Raw genomic sequence first — 16,635 nt, forward strand, 5'->3', positions numbered from 1 at the left:
TTGGCAAATAGCGCGTCACCACCTAGGTTGAGAGATTTAGTTGTTTGGACAAGGAGTCTGTTTGCTGAGCGAATGCAGCTTAGATTGGAGTAGGGAGTCATTAATTTTTTTATTGCTGGGGTATTCTCAGGTTGTTTAAGGATTTTGAAGGCCTCTATGAGTTGGGACTGGTGAAGAAGGTGTGGGAATTCTATCCATCCAAGCTTTTTCAGGTTAGTACAGTGGTGTGTTCTGTAGGGTAGGCCTGTAACGAACCTGGCAATGTGATTATAGCAGGATGAGAGCTTGGCCAGATCAGATTTGTTAAGATGAGTGAGGACAGGAGAGGCATATAGTAGGGTAGAGAGAAGGTGTGAATGGGCTGTGGCTGCCCTGACATTCGGGGTAAGGAAGGCTTTAATTCTATATAGGGTCCCAAGTTTCTTGTTGACTGACTTAATGGCTTGGTTGATATGTATATCAAATCTGAGTTTATTGTCAATGTTTACTCCTAATAGCTTTGTATAGGTGTCCGGGGAGATGATGGTCCCATTATTGGATTTTATAGTGAAGTTTTCAGTCGGAGATCTATTGGTTGGGTAGAAGAGAAGTAACTTGGTTTTGTTTGGATTTAAGATCAGGAGATGATTGGCAAGCCAGTTTTCGACTTTGGTGAAGCTATGTTGGGTGGTAGTTAGTAGATTTGCAAGAGAGGCATTGGAACATATTATAGTTGAGTCATCTGCATATTGAATGCAGGTGGCTTCAGGGATGACTGTTTGGATGTCGTTTATGAAGACTGAAAAGAGGAGAGGTCCTAATATGGAACCTTGAGGAACTCCTATGGTATTTGGTAGTAGGCAGGAGAGCTTGTTTTGCCACATTACTGCTTGTTGTCTCCCAGTGAGGTAAGCTTGAAACCAGTCAAGGGCTGGAGTATCTAGATACAGGGTTTTAAAGTATATAGAAGTAACTGATGGTTTACCATATCGAAGGCTTCGATAGGTCCAGGAAGAGAGCGGAGGATATTTTATTTTTATTCCGGTTAAGATTAATGTTTTCAGTAAAAGAGAGGAGGGCAGTAGTTGTACTATGATGGGGTCTGAATCCATGTTGAGAGTCTGTGAGTAGTTTATTTTGGGTTAGATAGAGCATTAGTTGGTTGTGCATGCACTTTTCCATAATTTTGGCAAGTGGTGATAGTATGGCTATAGGTCTATAGTTGGATAGTTCTGTGGATGAACCTCCTTTGTGGAGTGGAATAACATAGGATATTTTCCAAATTGAGGGGATTGAGGCCTCGGTTATGGTTCTGTTAATTAGGATTGAGATAGGGTAGGCTACGACATCTGCAGCAATTTGCAGGTATTCAGCCAGCAGAAGATCGGCTGAAAGGTTGGTTGGCTTCAGTTTTTTCAAAAGGGATTTGATAAAGGATGTGGACACTGGCTGGAAGTTAAAAGAGAGTGGTGAGTCGGGTATAGTGTTTATAGAAGTGTGGGGAGGAGAAAGTTGGTTAGCTAATGACTGGATGGTTTCTGTGAAGAAAGTATTGAATGAATTGGCTATATCTTCTTGGCACTTGTCAGATAATGTTCCTGGGGTCGGAGTAGTGGATTTGCCTGGTTGGAGAAGTTTATTTATGCCTGCCCAGTACTTTTGAGGGTTATTCTGATGTTTATGTTGCAGATTGTAGAAGTAATTTTTCTTATCTAGTATGATGGCTTTTTTAGTCTCATTTCTAAGTTGTTGGAATTTGATACGATCTAGGGGTAGTTTGGTAGTGCGCCATTTATCCCACACTTTGTCTCTAGTTGTTATTTTGGTTTTGGTGTCTGTTGTTAGCCAGGGTGCTAGTTGAGTTTTAATTCTTATTGAGCGTTTAGGGGCATGTGAGTCAAGTATAGTAAGGAATGAATTGTTAAATGATGACACTGCCTCATCAAGGGAAGGAACTTTAGTTTTGTCCAGTTACATGATTTGAGTTCAAGTTGAAATTTAGTTGGGTCAAAGTTTTTCTTGCATCTGATAGACCTATAAATAGGTAAGCTTGTACAATTAATTTTGTCTTTCATGATGTATGTGAGCAGGTGATCACTAAGATCATTAGGGAGAGTTCCAGACATATAGTTCTGGGGATGACTGTTGGTGAGTATCCAGTCTAGTATACTCGCTTTTTGGTTATTGTTACCTGTACATGTGGTAGATGATATTATCTGAGAGAATCCATGTAGGTTAACAGGGATGGGGTTGGACTGTGCTGTGCATTGGTTTCAGTCAATATTAACATCGCCCAGGACAATGGTTTCTTGAGGGTAGTTGTTGGCTATCCAATGTAGAATGACCTCTAGTGTTTCTACATTGTTCCCAGGGGGGAATATAGGTGACAATTAGGTTAATGCCCTTATGATTATTTAGTATAATTTTTAGAGCTAGTATTTCAGCGTTAGAGACCTGGGGTGGTTGTATAGGGTTAGTTATGATGTTAGGTGTGCTATTATATAAGACGGCTATTCCACCTCCTCTTTTCTTTACTCTATCTGCCCAAAGTATATTGTAACCAGGAGGCAGGATCTCATTGTCTTTGATTGATGTCCGGAGCCATGTTTCAGATAGACACATTATGTTGGGGAGGTATGTGGCTAGTACAGCATGCAGGCTATGTATCTTATTGTTTAGGCTTCTAATGTTTAAGTGGCATATTAGGAGGGAGTTGACCAGTCGGTGGGAGAGTGGTGGGCTGGTAGGATTTTGAGTTAAGGTTGGGCCTGGATTAGGATGGATGTCCCCATCTTTGGTTATGTTTTTTCTTAGATACGCTAGTAGTCTAATAACTTTGAATAGTAGTTTTAGTTCATATTTGGATTTTGGTGTTGATTGGAGTGTTTTTTTAGAAGCAAGTGGTTGGAATTTATAATTTTTGGGGTAGTGTAGTAGTGGGCAAGTTCCACAGTCAGTGGAGGTAGGGGGGTCTTGGTTTGGCATTTTGGATAAGAGAAACCTACGAATGTGAGATTTTCATAGCTAGTAAGAAAGTATGGCAGAATTAAGAGTGGTAAGATAAGAGGAAGGAGTTTATAATTATTTATAGACATGTTATATGTCATCAATGGGTGGGGTCAATGTGCTTCAGAGGAATAGTAGTGGTTAAACAGTAAAGTGGTGGGGGGGGAAATTGGAGAGGAAGTTGTGTAGGTTGGAGAGGAAGTAGGGGTGTGGCCTAGTGGCTATAAATGTAGACACAGTGGGGGCGGTGGGATAAGGGGCAGGGAGAGGAGGCGAGCCCGAGCGAGCGAGGCTTAAGCGGAGTGGGCTAACCCAGTCCCAGTTTTGGGTCCTATGAGTGGGGTAAATAGTCTGATAGTGTAAGTAAGCAGATTGGAGTGCAGGCTTGAAATTCAACATAAACATATACAGTTGTAAAATGTCTAATACAATTCAACATAAATAGGCATTTACAGTTGTAAAACACTTACTGGAGAGACACTGAGCCTTCATGGGGCCTGTAGCAGAGTGGATTGTAGTTTTACAAATGGTGCCTGCCACAGGTAATATTTATTAACTCTGGGATTGTCTTAAGGTAATAAACAGGGAAGGGAGGGAGAACAAGGGTGTGAGCAGGCAGTTCTTTGTACTGCTGCTAATGAGCCAAAGCAAGACAAGTATGTGTTAAGAACAATCACAATTGACCAAGGACTGCTCTGAAACTGTAAGTCTTGTCTTAATTTCTCAGGTGGAAAACCAGGATAACCTTGTATCAGTAGGCTACTGTGGTATAGTTTAAATAAACAAACACACAGTATTGATCAGTTATTGATACTATTTGCTAACAGAAGGGAATAAGAGAAAGTGGAAGATGTGTGTGTGTGTGGTGGCAGTGGTGGGGGGGGGGGGCTGCTTACAGCCAAAGCACAGTGCTCTCCAGGGGAAAATGAAGATTGGCTCAAACAGTTAGACACATACTCAAAGTTAACTGTAGCTGTTTGCAGACAGTTCAGACCCGGACTGCACTTTTCTTATAGGAATGTTTAAGGTGGTACCAGAGTTGAATACTTAAGTGTGGTGTTAGGTCTAGAAAAGAAGAGTACAGAGAGGAGTAAGCACTTTTGAGATGGTAAATATATATTAGAAAGATTATAAAAAACACACTGAGCAAATAGCTACCACATGCAATGTCCTGAACCACTACTTAGTATATGCAGATACTGAGCCAATTGGAAGAACATTAGAAAAAAAAACAGACAGTTATGCAGCAACAGATAAAAATATAGCGAGCAGCAATCTGTCGTGGTTCTCTAATATGATTCTATCCACCAGTAACAGCACAAACTTATAGAAATAATTTAGACACTAGTATGAGCTGTCTACACACAACACTATTACATGAATAACATTAGTGAACAAGGTGCAGCTATGCAAATAGACCATACATACTATTATACTAGTAACAACTTGGTGCATGCCATAGTAACATCTACATATACTGAACAACCACCAAATTATGAGTGAATTAATTGTCTCCATTTTGTGTGTCTCTCTACCCTCCCTCCCTCTCTATTTTTCTTATTTTAATTATCCATTACATTGCATTTCTTTTTTTCTTTTTTCCTTTCCCTTCCATTTATGTTGATTTCTCCATAGAACCAGAGTTGCGAGGAGCAGCCAAACCATGTTCCTCCCTGGTTAGGGAACAGTCAAACTCTGCTGACTAAGCTTCATCCTCACAGGCTCAGAGCAGTAGTTCTGGTCCTATAGGCAGCCTGATGAGTTACAGCCTAGTAAGCCATGCAACACATGAGCTTCATGACTTGATAGAAGATGTGGTGGAGTGAGCAGTGGAGAAGCAATTTCAGCCTATAAAAATATCTTCTACGGTGGGTACAGGATGTACTGCCCTAGTATACTCCAACCACTGAGCCATTGCAAGTTTCTTCCCTTTCAACATAGGGATCTTCCAGTGCACAACTAAATGGCAGTGGAAATATTTGAGATCATGTGGATTGGGGTGTGCTTGGTGACAACTCCTCATCACCTTCCTCCTTCCTTGCTTACTTAATCTTCTCTTCTACATGCTCTAGCATACTTATTTTCCAAACTACCCTCTGATATAAAAAAAAAAAAAAAAAAAAAAAAATGCAAGTCTACCCCCCACCAAAAATATACAGCCCCTACTTGTTCAACTCATCAAGGCAGCCCTCTTAATGTTTTCCTTCTATGTATCCCTCTTTATGTCTCCTATTTTTCAATGTTTCCTATCATTGAGTGAATCAGTCAGGGTGTCCACATAAGGCCACTCTCATATAAAATGTATAAACCCCCTTTGTATTTTTTAAAACTCATAAATAGCTATGCTGGTTGATGCTTGCCTTTGCTACCTATCAATACTTTTACTCGGTTTACACACAGCTGAGGTCAATCATAATATGCAAAAACATCCAAATTCATCTGAGCCTCTACATTTTAATGTATTACTTCCCATATGCTTAAACCATTACTTAACCAACTTTTAGCATTTTATAAAACATTTCATTGCAGGAGCCTTCACTCTGCCATAGTCATCGCAAATGTCCTGTGCTCAGTATACTTGCATATAAGCGTAGCCATACTGTACACAAATAACTGCTGTAAAAGTGCAAACTTCAGGACTATGAATACCACCCAAAGTATTTAACAGCCATGCATTCTGAAATAAAAATCAAACTATATAACAAAGAAAGTATTTAACAGCCATGCATTCTAAAATAAAAACCAAACGATATAACAAAAACGTATTTAACAGCCATGCGTTCTGAAAGAAAAATCAAACTATATAATAAAAAACATATTTAAACAGCCATGCATTCTGAAAGAAAAATTGAACTATATAAGAAAAAATGTGACAAACTAAAAAAAATCTAGCACATCTCATTGTGTAAAATAAATACATTGTTTTTAAAAGAGTACACTATAGTGCACATATCATATAGAAGGCTAAACCAATGACACCAGTTGCTACCAATGTGTTCCCAGTCTATAAGATAAAGCACCCACTTTAAAAAATTGCCAGAACTATGTGGGATTGCTTCTTCCAGACTGTCCACCACAGTCTGCACTGTCATGCTGGAGCTCAGAAATAAAGAGAAAAATAAAGCAAATAAAACTTGTATGAACTTTCATTGCAATGAATTCAAGGTTATGCTAACAACTGAGAGATAGTTTTAAAAATAACATCCTGATTCTTCAAAAGACGCATTCATTTTTCCAGCCATAATGTAATGTGAATCACACTTCTTATTTCTAATTAACTATAAAAGGAAGAACATTTTCATACCTTTTACACAATAAATTACTGAAAATATATGTAACACCCAATATGTTACAAAAAAAATTAACAGTTCTCCTTGGTGCAAAAACAAGGTAACACTGTCAATTATATTCAGTATTCAAAAGATTTATGGTCAGATTCCAAAAAGCTTAGGGGGGAATTTAATAAAGCCTACATTTTTTTCCATGTAGGCATCACACAGGGCTGCTAACATGGCTGCAAACATTTTTAGATTTGGTAAGCACTGCTGAGCAGCGTGCAGACAGCGTAGACAGAAATGGTATAGCACACGCAGATATGAGAAAAGCTGTCCTCTGTGTGTTCCAAAAGTTACACTAAATATGTTGAAATAAATTTTTTTTAATAATCTTGTAATGTTTGCATGGTGTTCTGTAGTACACAAACATGCCTTATTAAATAAATGTGGAAAAATCAAATATTAATATCATGAGACATAAATGTATTAAAGGACCCTGTGTGCAGTATATAGAATGGTGCATCTGTACTGTTGCTAATGTGGTAGGGCTTGGAAGCATGTATCCAGGTTTCGAGTACAGATCCCTATGCAAATGAGGTGTAGTTACTGAATAACATAATAGGGTAATCGTGTCTGCAGATCCCGTCTTTGTAGGCAGACAACCATGTTGGTGCCCACGGAGGAGGTAACTGAAATCAGGAGAGGGTGTGTCTACAAACTTCTCAGCTGATTGGAGCATAGCTGCCCCTGTTTGCATGGCATGCCGCCATGCTGAGCATGCAAGATTGGGAGTGTGTGCACTGACTGCTAAGCAGTGTTTACCTATGGAGTGAGCATTTGCGTGGTATGCCACAGTGCTCAGAGTATCTAAAAGGCCAATGATGTATTAATTAGTGTTGATCCATGCTTAACTTGAACTAGGGCCATTAAATGATGTCAGTGATATATTAGGCAGGTGCAATGCATCATAGGTAGCCAGTCACATAGGCAACACCTACAGTAGGCAGAGAAGAAGAAGAGTCTTCAGGCCCAGGATAACCTTCCAGCAGCTACATGAAATGGAGATTGTAGAAGGCTACAGGGAGAACAGGGACATACTACAAGAACTCACTGAGCTCTGCCACCCTCAACTCATGCTCAGAGCCAAAAGAGGGGAATCCATCCCAGTGGAAACAAAGGTATGTGTAGCCCTCAGGATAATAGCCACAGGTACCTTCCAAAGACTAACTGGGGGCACGATGGGGGTCTCAAAGGCATCAGCATCAAGGGTACTCCACCAGTTCCTGGATGCCATGCTACCACATGCCAATGAGCACATATATTTTCTCCTCACCTCTGAGGTGAGGGCCAGTAATTTGCAACACTTCTATCATGTAGCACACTACCCTGAGGTCCTGGGTGCCATAGAATGCACTCATGTACACCTCAAGGCACTACACGATGAGGAGGGTAGAATCTACATCAACTGCAAGGGGAACCACTCCATCAACTGACAGGTCATATGCAATGTCCAGGGAATTATCATTAATGTGCATGCTGACAGTCCTGACAGCTATCATGACTCCTATATCTGGCATGCATCACAGCTGTACCAGATGTTTGCTAGGGGGACATGCCACATGGCCATTTAGTGGGAGATGCTGGCTATGCACTGGAACCGTGGATGATGACATCCATCAGAAATGCACACACTCCCACAGAAGAATGCCATAATAAGGCACATGCACAAACTAAGAATATCATAGAGTATGCGTTTGGGTTGTTAAAGTCATGGTTCTGGTGCCTCAGTATATCTGGTGGAGCCATGCAATATTCTACAGCCACATCTGCACATATGTTCACAGTACGTGCCATGCTTTACAATATGATCCTGTGGAAGCAGTTGCACCAAGATTAGCCCTGTCCCTCTACACAAGCCCTGTCTCTCTACTCAGTCTCATACAGACTGCTCAGAGATGACCTGTGTCTGGCATACAAGACCATCTCAGACCAGCCTTGATGGAGTTTCTGCATATCCGTAACTCAAACTCCACTCACGTAACCTGCACACAAGGTTTTAATCTGGTCTGTGACATTAATAGAACTTGTTGGTGTGATAGATTTGTATCCCAAAGACTCCCCCATCTGTGGAATAGACTCCCTTTCCATGTCAAGCAGAGTACCTCCCTACTCCACGTTAAGAGGAACCTGGATGACTTGATGGGAAACAGAAAATACACTCCTGGAAACCCACCTGTGTCCCTGCTGGACAGGGGCAGCAGGTGCTGACTTTGAGGGAACATGGGCAAAATTCTTGGCTAGGCTTATAAGGGCACTCTGGGCCAATAGGCTAGTATCATCCTATGAACCTATGAACCTATATGGAAGGGATACACAGCCTCCCAACAGTGTCTAGATCACCACACACACTCACAGGAGGACTTAAAGGAGGAGCCCACTGATGATGTCTCTGTAGGCAGATGTAGGTGTGCCCAGTATGCCATGGCTTTGGCTAAAAGATGATGCATAGCACATTCACTGACAACCTAGGGCCCCAGGGATTGACACCTTACTCTTACTTACATACATACATATATTAAAATAGCTGATGCCAGGCAACCCACACAACCTGCACGTATCCATATATTGGCTTTGTACCACTTGCATCACACAGAGTCAGCCCTGAACTACAGTTCTGTTAGCTGATGCATTCTCAAGGTAAGTCTGTAACCTACACACTAATTGCAAGGATTACTATAATAAGGTATCATATATATGGATCTCCTGCTATTATGCAAGGAAATATAGTGAGCTATTTGGTCAGAGTTATCATCTACATGGGACAACTGATACCCAGTCCAAAAGTATGTGCTCCTTAATTTTCACTAGGTCTCATGGTTGGAATATTCATGACATCAGGCAAAGGAGATATTAAACAGTGGGCACACATGATATTTAGACTGCTGTCTACCCAAGCTGATCATGTGCTGTTGTTCTCCCACCCTCAACACAGCAGTGTACCCATATATCCACTTTAACAGAAAATGAGCTATGGTATATCAGAAGACCAGGCAATTTCAGATAATGATGTAACATAGATAGTGCTCACACATTGTATATCTCTCTTCACGCAGGATAACAATGTACATATGTATGCTGGTGATTGTCTGATGACTGACCCCTCTCTGTTTAGTGACCTATGTGGCTCAGTAGACTAGGGAAAGTAGCATGGGTGATAGTGTTGATGGTTCTAATTTGGAATTACTCACACCATTTGCTTGTGAGGTAGTAGTATATCAGTGTTTTCACAGAATGTCATACCTCCCAACCTCTTAGTGCAAGAAATCTGGATAAAGCCAGAAAGGTTGGGGGGACAAAGGCCCAAACATAGGGACAGAGTTTAAATATTGGTCACATAAACCTAGACAGTTGCTGGAATTAAAGGTGTTGCAGTAGTACATATTTTCTTGTGGATATAAAGTCTGAAGTACAATTGTTTGTCTGCAGTTAGTAGAATGTATTGATGTCAACATTCAATAAAGCATCAGAAGACCACAGATGTGTGAGGAACAGACCAAACATATGAGGCAAAACTCTGGACATTCTGTGAAAATCAGGACAGTTCAGAAGTATGCAGACTGTCAGTCTGTTGGTGGTGTAACATTGCCAACCTCAGTCACATATTAAGTACAGCAGTCCCACTGGGCATGTCCATACACTCAGTATAAATGAGCGCAATTCTGTAGGCCCTTCATTGAAATGACCTGTTATGTAAGGAAACAGCTCCAGGACTTATTATTAATGCCCACTCCTCCAGGCATGTCTAAAGGTCAACAAACAGAATTGCAGCAGATAGTAAAGACAACCATAAGGCCTTCTATAGTTATGTAATGACTCTCCACAGCAATACGCAGATTTACTCTGAGCTACTGCAAAATGGCACCTCCTATACCGAGCCAACAGATATTGCCAATATACTGGCTGACAGATTCAGTACCAACTTTACCCCTCCCACCCCAAAGGACCAATCACAATACAAGTAGATTGCCAGGCACCCAGTATTACTGCTGCACAGGTTAAAACAGCACTGTGCAAGGCCAAGAATACACTTCTATGGGACCTGACAATATCCCTGGCTGTGTTCTACATGAACTACAGAGTGAACTGGCACCTCACCTGTGTGCCCTGTTCAATCACAGCCTCACCTCAGGCTTTGTCCCTATTGAATGGAACACTGCTACAGTCATCCCTCTTCATAAAGGAGGAGCGACTACAGACCCTGGGATCTATCACCCCATTAGCCTGAGGAGTCTGATATGCAAAGCTATGGAATGCATCATCATGGACCTAATAAACAAGGACACAAGGAATCTCCAAACTCTGGATCCCACACAGTTTGGTTTTGTGAAGGGTAGATCATGCCTTCTCCACTTGGTCAACTTCTTTGAGTCAGTCACCAGAGTTGTGGATGAAGGCAAGGTTGTTCATATAGCCTACCTTGATCTGGCCAAGGCCTTTAATACTATTCCCCACTCAGGAATCATAAAAAAACTCACTAAGCTAGGCATCAACCACTATATCACTAGGTGGGTTGAAAACTGGTTCACAGATAAAACCCACAGTGTGAAAGTAGCTGACTCCAAGTCAGACTGCTAACCAGTCACGAGTGGAGTCCCACAGGGTTCAATCCTGTGTCATCTCCTGCTTGGTATCTACTTCTCTGAAGTACAGGCCAACATGAAGAGACTCTGGCTGACAAAGTTCACAGACGATTGCAACTTGGGAGCTATTATTAACTCCCCAAGTGATGTTGACATCCTACAGAAAGGCCTCAATGAGACCAACGACTGGTGTCAGAACCATGGCCTTAAGCTCAATGTCAAAAAAAGTGTCATCATCCCCTTTGGAAAAAAAATGATTCTCACAAATTACCACATCAATGGTAGTCCACTGAACGCAGAAGGCGTTATAAGAGACCTGGGAACACAGGTTGACAGCAACCTCTCTTCTGACCACCACATTGCCACTGTGGTCAGAAAGTCCTTCTATGTGGCACATCTCCTTACTAAGGGTTTTGCATCCAGGAAGTAAGAGGTCATTGTCTCCCTCTACTCTTCCCTCATTAGGCTAATCATCGAGTATAATGACCCATTTTACATGTACCTCACTAGACACCTGCAACAACTGGAGAGGCCGCAAAAGTACCCCACAAAGAGGATCCTAGGCCTTAAACACTTGTCCTATATGGACAGGCTCAAAAAACTCCAACTATTCTCTGTCTCATATCGCCTACTTAGAGGCGATCTCAGCTTGACTTACAAAGCCATGTCTGACCCAGCTCTGTTACAAATGCTACATCTAAAGAAATCCCAATCCCTCCGCACCACATGCTCCAGAGACCTCAACCTCATTACTACAATCAACAGAACATGCTGGAGGGACAGGTTCATAACCCAGAGACTGCCCATGCTGTGGAATAGACTTTCCATACATGTAAAATAGAGCACTTCACTGGTCCTCTTCAAGAGAAATAGAAAATTCGCCTGTGGCTCTACTCGACAGAGGCACTGGGAACTAAGGTCCGGTGGCACAATGCCAGGTAATACTATGGGCTAGGCTAGTAAAGGTTCCAGGGCCATTAGCCTAGTACACACCTATGAACCCCTGAACCTATTCATTTAATGACATTTTCTGGCTGTTATGGACTCGAACCCAGGACATACTACACATAAGCCCATAATTCTACCCATGTAGCTAGTTGGATGTTATAAAAATTAGTATACCTTCACATATACTACTAGGCTACCTGTTAGTGTTTCTGAGCACTGTACTGTGCCATGCACACACACTTAAACACACCTATAAATAAATAATTAATTACATCCATTTTCTTTTTTCAGATGTCTGACAGGTGTCAGACATGTATGTATGAGCTCCACTCAAGTCTGCAGTGCTCAGCACCATGCAAATAAACATTAAAAAAAATAATAAAATAAAAAAAATAATTATGATAATTAATTAAATCTGGGTTCTAGTTTTAGATGTCTGCCAGGTGTCAACTGTCTATATTCTGATTAATTAAATCTGGGATCTATTTTTAGAGGTCTGCCAGGGCTCAACTGTCTTTATGTGAGCACAGCTTGGCATTGCTGTGATCCGTGCCGCATTGGGCAAACATGCAGTGTAAATAAAACCATAATTAAAAAAACATAACCCATTATAAAAATGACATATTATATAGTTAACACACTCCACAACATTACAACAGTGGCTGGGAGCATTACAGGGAGCCTCACACTCATCTGCAGCCATGGATAGCCGCTACACCTCTACCTACACTGATTCAATATCCATGTTCCTCAGCTCTCCCTTGGCAGTGCACCATCATTAATATGCATGGAGTGCTGCTGAGGGGAACTGGTGCTATGTACATGGATGCATTCCATGTAGGCTCTTCACTGTGCCTACATGGATTTTATTAAATCCTGGGGTTGCTCTCAGTATTAGTAACTGACTTCAGTGTAAGCCTGCCCCAGTTCCAAAACACTTGTTCTCTATATAGGTGACTTACTTCAATGTAAGGCCTACTTATAAACTGGCTTTCACTGGACATCTGATTCCAAAAGTCTTGCTCTGGGAACAAGTCTTTTGGAAACAGGTTTATAGACAAAAATGTGAATGTTCGTTGTCTCTAATTATCCATTGTTCTGTTATATATAAGATTGCATTTTGAGCAATCATGCCTAAAGTATATGTTACACTGTGATTCACGTGTACACTTTTCCTTTGTACTGACATGCACTACAAAAGCATGGCTACTAAGGATGCATTCTTTTGTTTTTGAAATAACTCTAGGGTTCAGTCTCACCCACTTGAAACAGCATACATGTAGTACTATGTGAGCTTTTCCTGAGATAAACATTTATGCATCAATGAATTATGTCTTTAATGTAGATGAGAAATTAAAATCCTGGTGCTGTTTAATTTGCCAAAAACAAAATGAAATGGTACTTGTCCCACATGATGTAACCGGAGAGTCATTTAATTGCAAAGCAGTAACAATCAGATGATAAAAAAGCATGTGCCATTCAAGCTAGACAACTTATATTAGTGACAACTGTAGCTAGCTTCAGTGCTTTACTACAAGCTACATGATACGAATGCACATTTGTTTATGTCCTAAACATGTCAGAAGCAGAAAAATGGACTTACAATATAATGTAATGAAGTCATCTGTATAATGGTCATCTCCTGATCTTTCCCATTATGGCAGAATGGCACCTTGACTCCCCTGTCAGAGTCTGTGTTTTATTGTCATTCTTGCTGTTCCTCTGTGTCAAAGCTTTCCTGCTTTCATTGGAAGATTACTGTGGCCCAATGACACAGTGTCATAATAACTCAGAAAAGGGCTGAAACTAGAGTAAGTAGAAAGGGTTTGTCTGCCCTTGAAGAAAGCTGTTGGGGGCCATAACTGACAGTTGCAGAAGAGTTTTGAGTGTAGAACCACCATTGATTTATGAAGCTGAGAGGATATTGCAGCTTCATAAATGAATAGTAATATTGCATCTGTCATTATAACTGAAGCTCAGTCCCTAGACAGTGTTTCCGTAAAAGTACTGCAATAGTATGGTCTAGGCATCTATGACTTGAATATATCACAAAACAATGTGATCTGTTTGTTACAAGAGAAGGAATGATAGTTGAGACTGGTTAATGATAAGTTCCTCAACACAGTTGAGCAATGAGTGTTGGTTGTCCTGGGTGATATGCTGGGGTAACTATTTCATAACATTGAAATTTCATAATGTTGAATTTCATAACATTGAGACCAAGACATCTAAATCCCAAAATGCTGAAAACCCAAAACATTGAAAACTCAGAACATTGAAACTATGCTTCATAACACTGAAAACTACAATGCATATGTAAATGACAGCCTCTCCACCCATAACAACACCTAACTAACAAACACACTTTCTATTACATTTCTGCAAGGGTGGCAAGCCCCCTGCACCCCCTGTAAATTAAATATACCAACTCCAAGATCATACTACAGTGGAAAAAAGTTAATTACCTAACCTCACTGTATTACAATCACCGGGTCTATATTATAATAGTGAATGCTTAAAATAGTGAATGCTGTATAATTGACCACAAAAAAATGAAAACACAAAATTCTGAACAAACAGAACAGCAATTTTTTCCCCAGGTTCGCTATATTAAGCATTTGCTTACTTAATAGGGAACCACAATCACCATACAATGAGGTTAGGAAATTAACTTTTTTCCACTGTAGCAGGATCTTGGAGTTGCTATATTTAATAAACGGGGAGTATGGTCGACAGAGCCCCCAAAATGGGGGGTGCAGGGGGGCTTTTCCCCTGGCAGAAACATAGTAGAAAGTGTTTGTTAGTTAGGTGTTGTTGTAGGTAGAGCGGATCTTATTTACTTGTGCAATGTAGTTTTCAATGTTATGAAGCACACTTTCAATGTTCCGAGTTTTCAATGTTTTGGTTTTTCACTGTTTTGAATTTTCAGTGTTATGAAATTCAATGTTATGAAATTTCAGTGTTATGATGTGGATCAATATGTTGTCAGTGGCATCTAGAAAATCTGCATGTATAAAATCAGACAGGAAAAAAAACAGACCATAAAGCTATGACTATAAAATAAAATGTTAACACAATGGGGTATTATCCACATAGCCAATCTCTGAAAAATAATATAATTTAGATTGAATTATCTTTGTATAGTATTATATGGTATCATAACTCTGACAGTAATTTTTCATTAGCTGATGTACTCTCCTTTGCTAATTATGATGGCATAACATTGCTATAAAATCATTTCAAAAGTATATACAAAACTTTGTGTTATGGTATATGTATACATATTTCCTTTTATATATTCTGTCATCTGAATTCATTTTCTACCTGTCTATTAATTTATCCATCTATTTGTTAATCATGTCTGTAGAAACATCCTCAGGACCTTTTCAGCTATGACAACTGTCGTACCCCTCAATTTTGTTACTCAAGAATTCTGAACCAAGCAAAAATGATGGGAAAACAAAATCCTGCAGTCCAGAACAATTTTAAATATTACTATAAATCATTTAAAAAGTTAGCAGAACAATATGTTTTGCATTATAGGCTCATTGTAATATACCCAGATATCACATTTTTATGAGGATCCGGACAAAAAAAAATGAGGAAAAATCAGGAACATTCTGCAAATTCAGGCAAAACTGAGAAATATGCTAGGGCTCACTAAGCAGCTTATACATAACAATAATAGTGCAGTCATATCACACAATTTAGTCAAACACAGATAAAGATATACAGTTAATTGCATATAAAAATTATGAATAAAACTATGCATTGCATCAAAGAGTATGCATTGCATATAGTATATATTTTATGCGTCACTTCATTTATTGGTAGTCAGTGTTTTATTGTTAAAAAAGAAGTACTGTTTAGCAGCCAAATGAACTCCTCAATATCAAACAATAAAATCCAAAACATGCACCAGCACCTAATACACAAAACAATTTATTTCACGTGAAATGGAAAGTAAACTGCATAAGAATTCATGTTTGCACAAAATGCTTTATCAGTTGTTAAAACCTTATACAAAGAACCACCATTGTCTAAATAACCATCGTGTGATGATCATGGGCACATTGTAGCATACTCATCACATATCAGTCAACAAGTCAAAACACGTACAAGCTTCAATCCAGTACAGATGAGAAGATAAAAAAAACTCATCCCTTTAAAATAAATATTTAACATCTTTCTGCTTTCTATTAGTCTTGTCTACACAGAATGCATAGCATGCATCTCATGCTATACATGTAGCCAGATCCACCATACTTGATATATTACATGTAAAGCTACAGCTTTAATTTGTTACACAGTGAAGAAAGTCTATATCAGTGCCAGTGTACCTGCACTGTTAGCAACCAAAACAAGGGTACATATCAATTTGTGTTAAATTATTATTTGTTATATAAAACAGACTTTCCTCATATCCTAACTTTTGTTTAAGACTTTGACACAATGTAATTCAGCTTATTACCTTCAGAAATTAGAGTGGCATCCATGAAACTGTTCTGAGTAAATTATACATTCTAACAAAGTCCTCTTTGACTGTCAAGACTACATTATAGACCATTGGACTGCCATTAAGCATAACCGTGATAACTGCAGTACTCAAAAAAGTGTTTTTGATACATCTGAATGTCCTCCTTTTTAGGATTACAGTTATAAAAATAATTATCTAAGTAAAAGAGGAAGGAGGTGATGCATCTACTGAGTGTGCTTGAAAAGTGCCTGGATTACACTGTGAGAGCTGATGTATTACAAATTATTTAAAAAACAATGATAATTTTAAA

This window comes from Protopterus annectens, chromosome 17.part0, assembly GCF_019279795.1.
Source record: "Protopterus annectens isolate FY-2018-M chromosome 17.part0, PAN1.0, whole genome shotgun sequence".
NCBI lineage: Eukaryota > Metazoa > Chordata > Ceratodontiformes > Protopteridae > Protopterus > Protopterus annectens.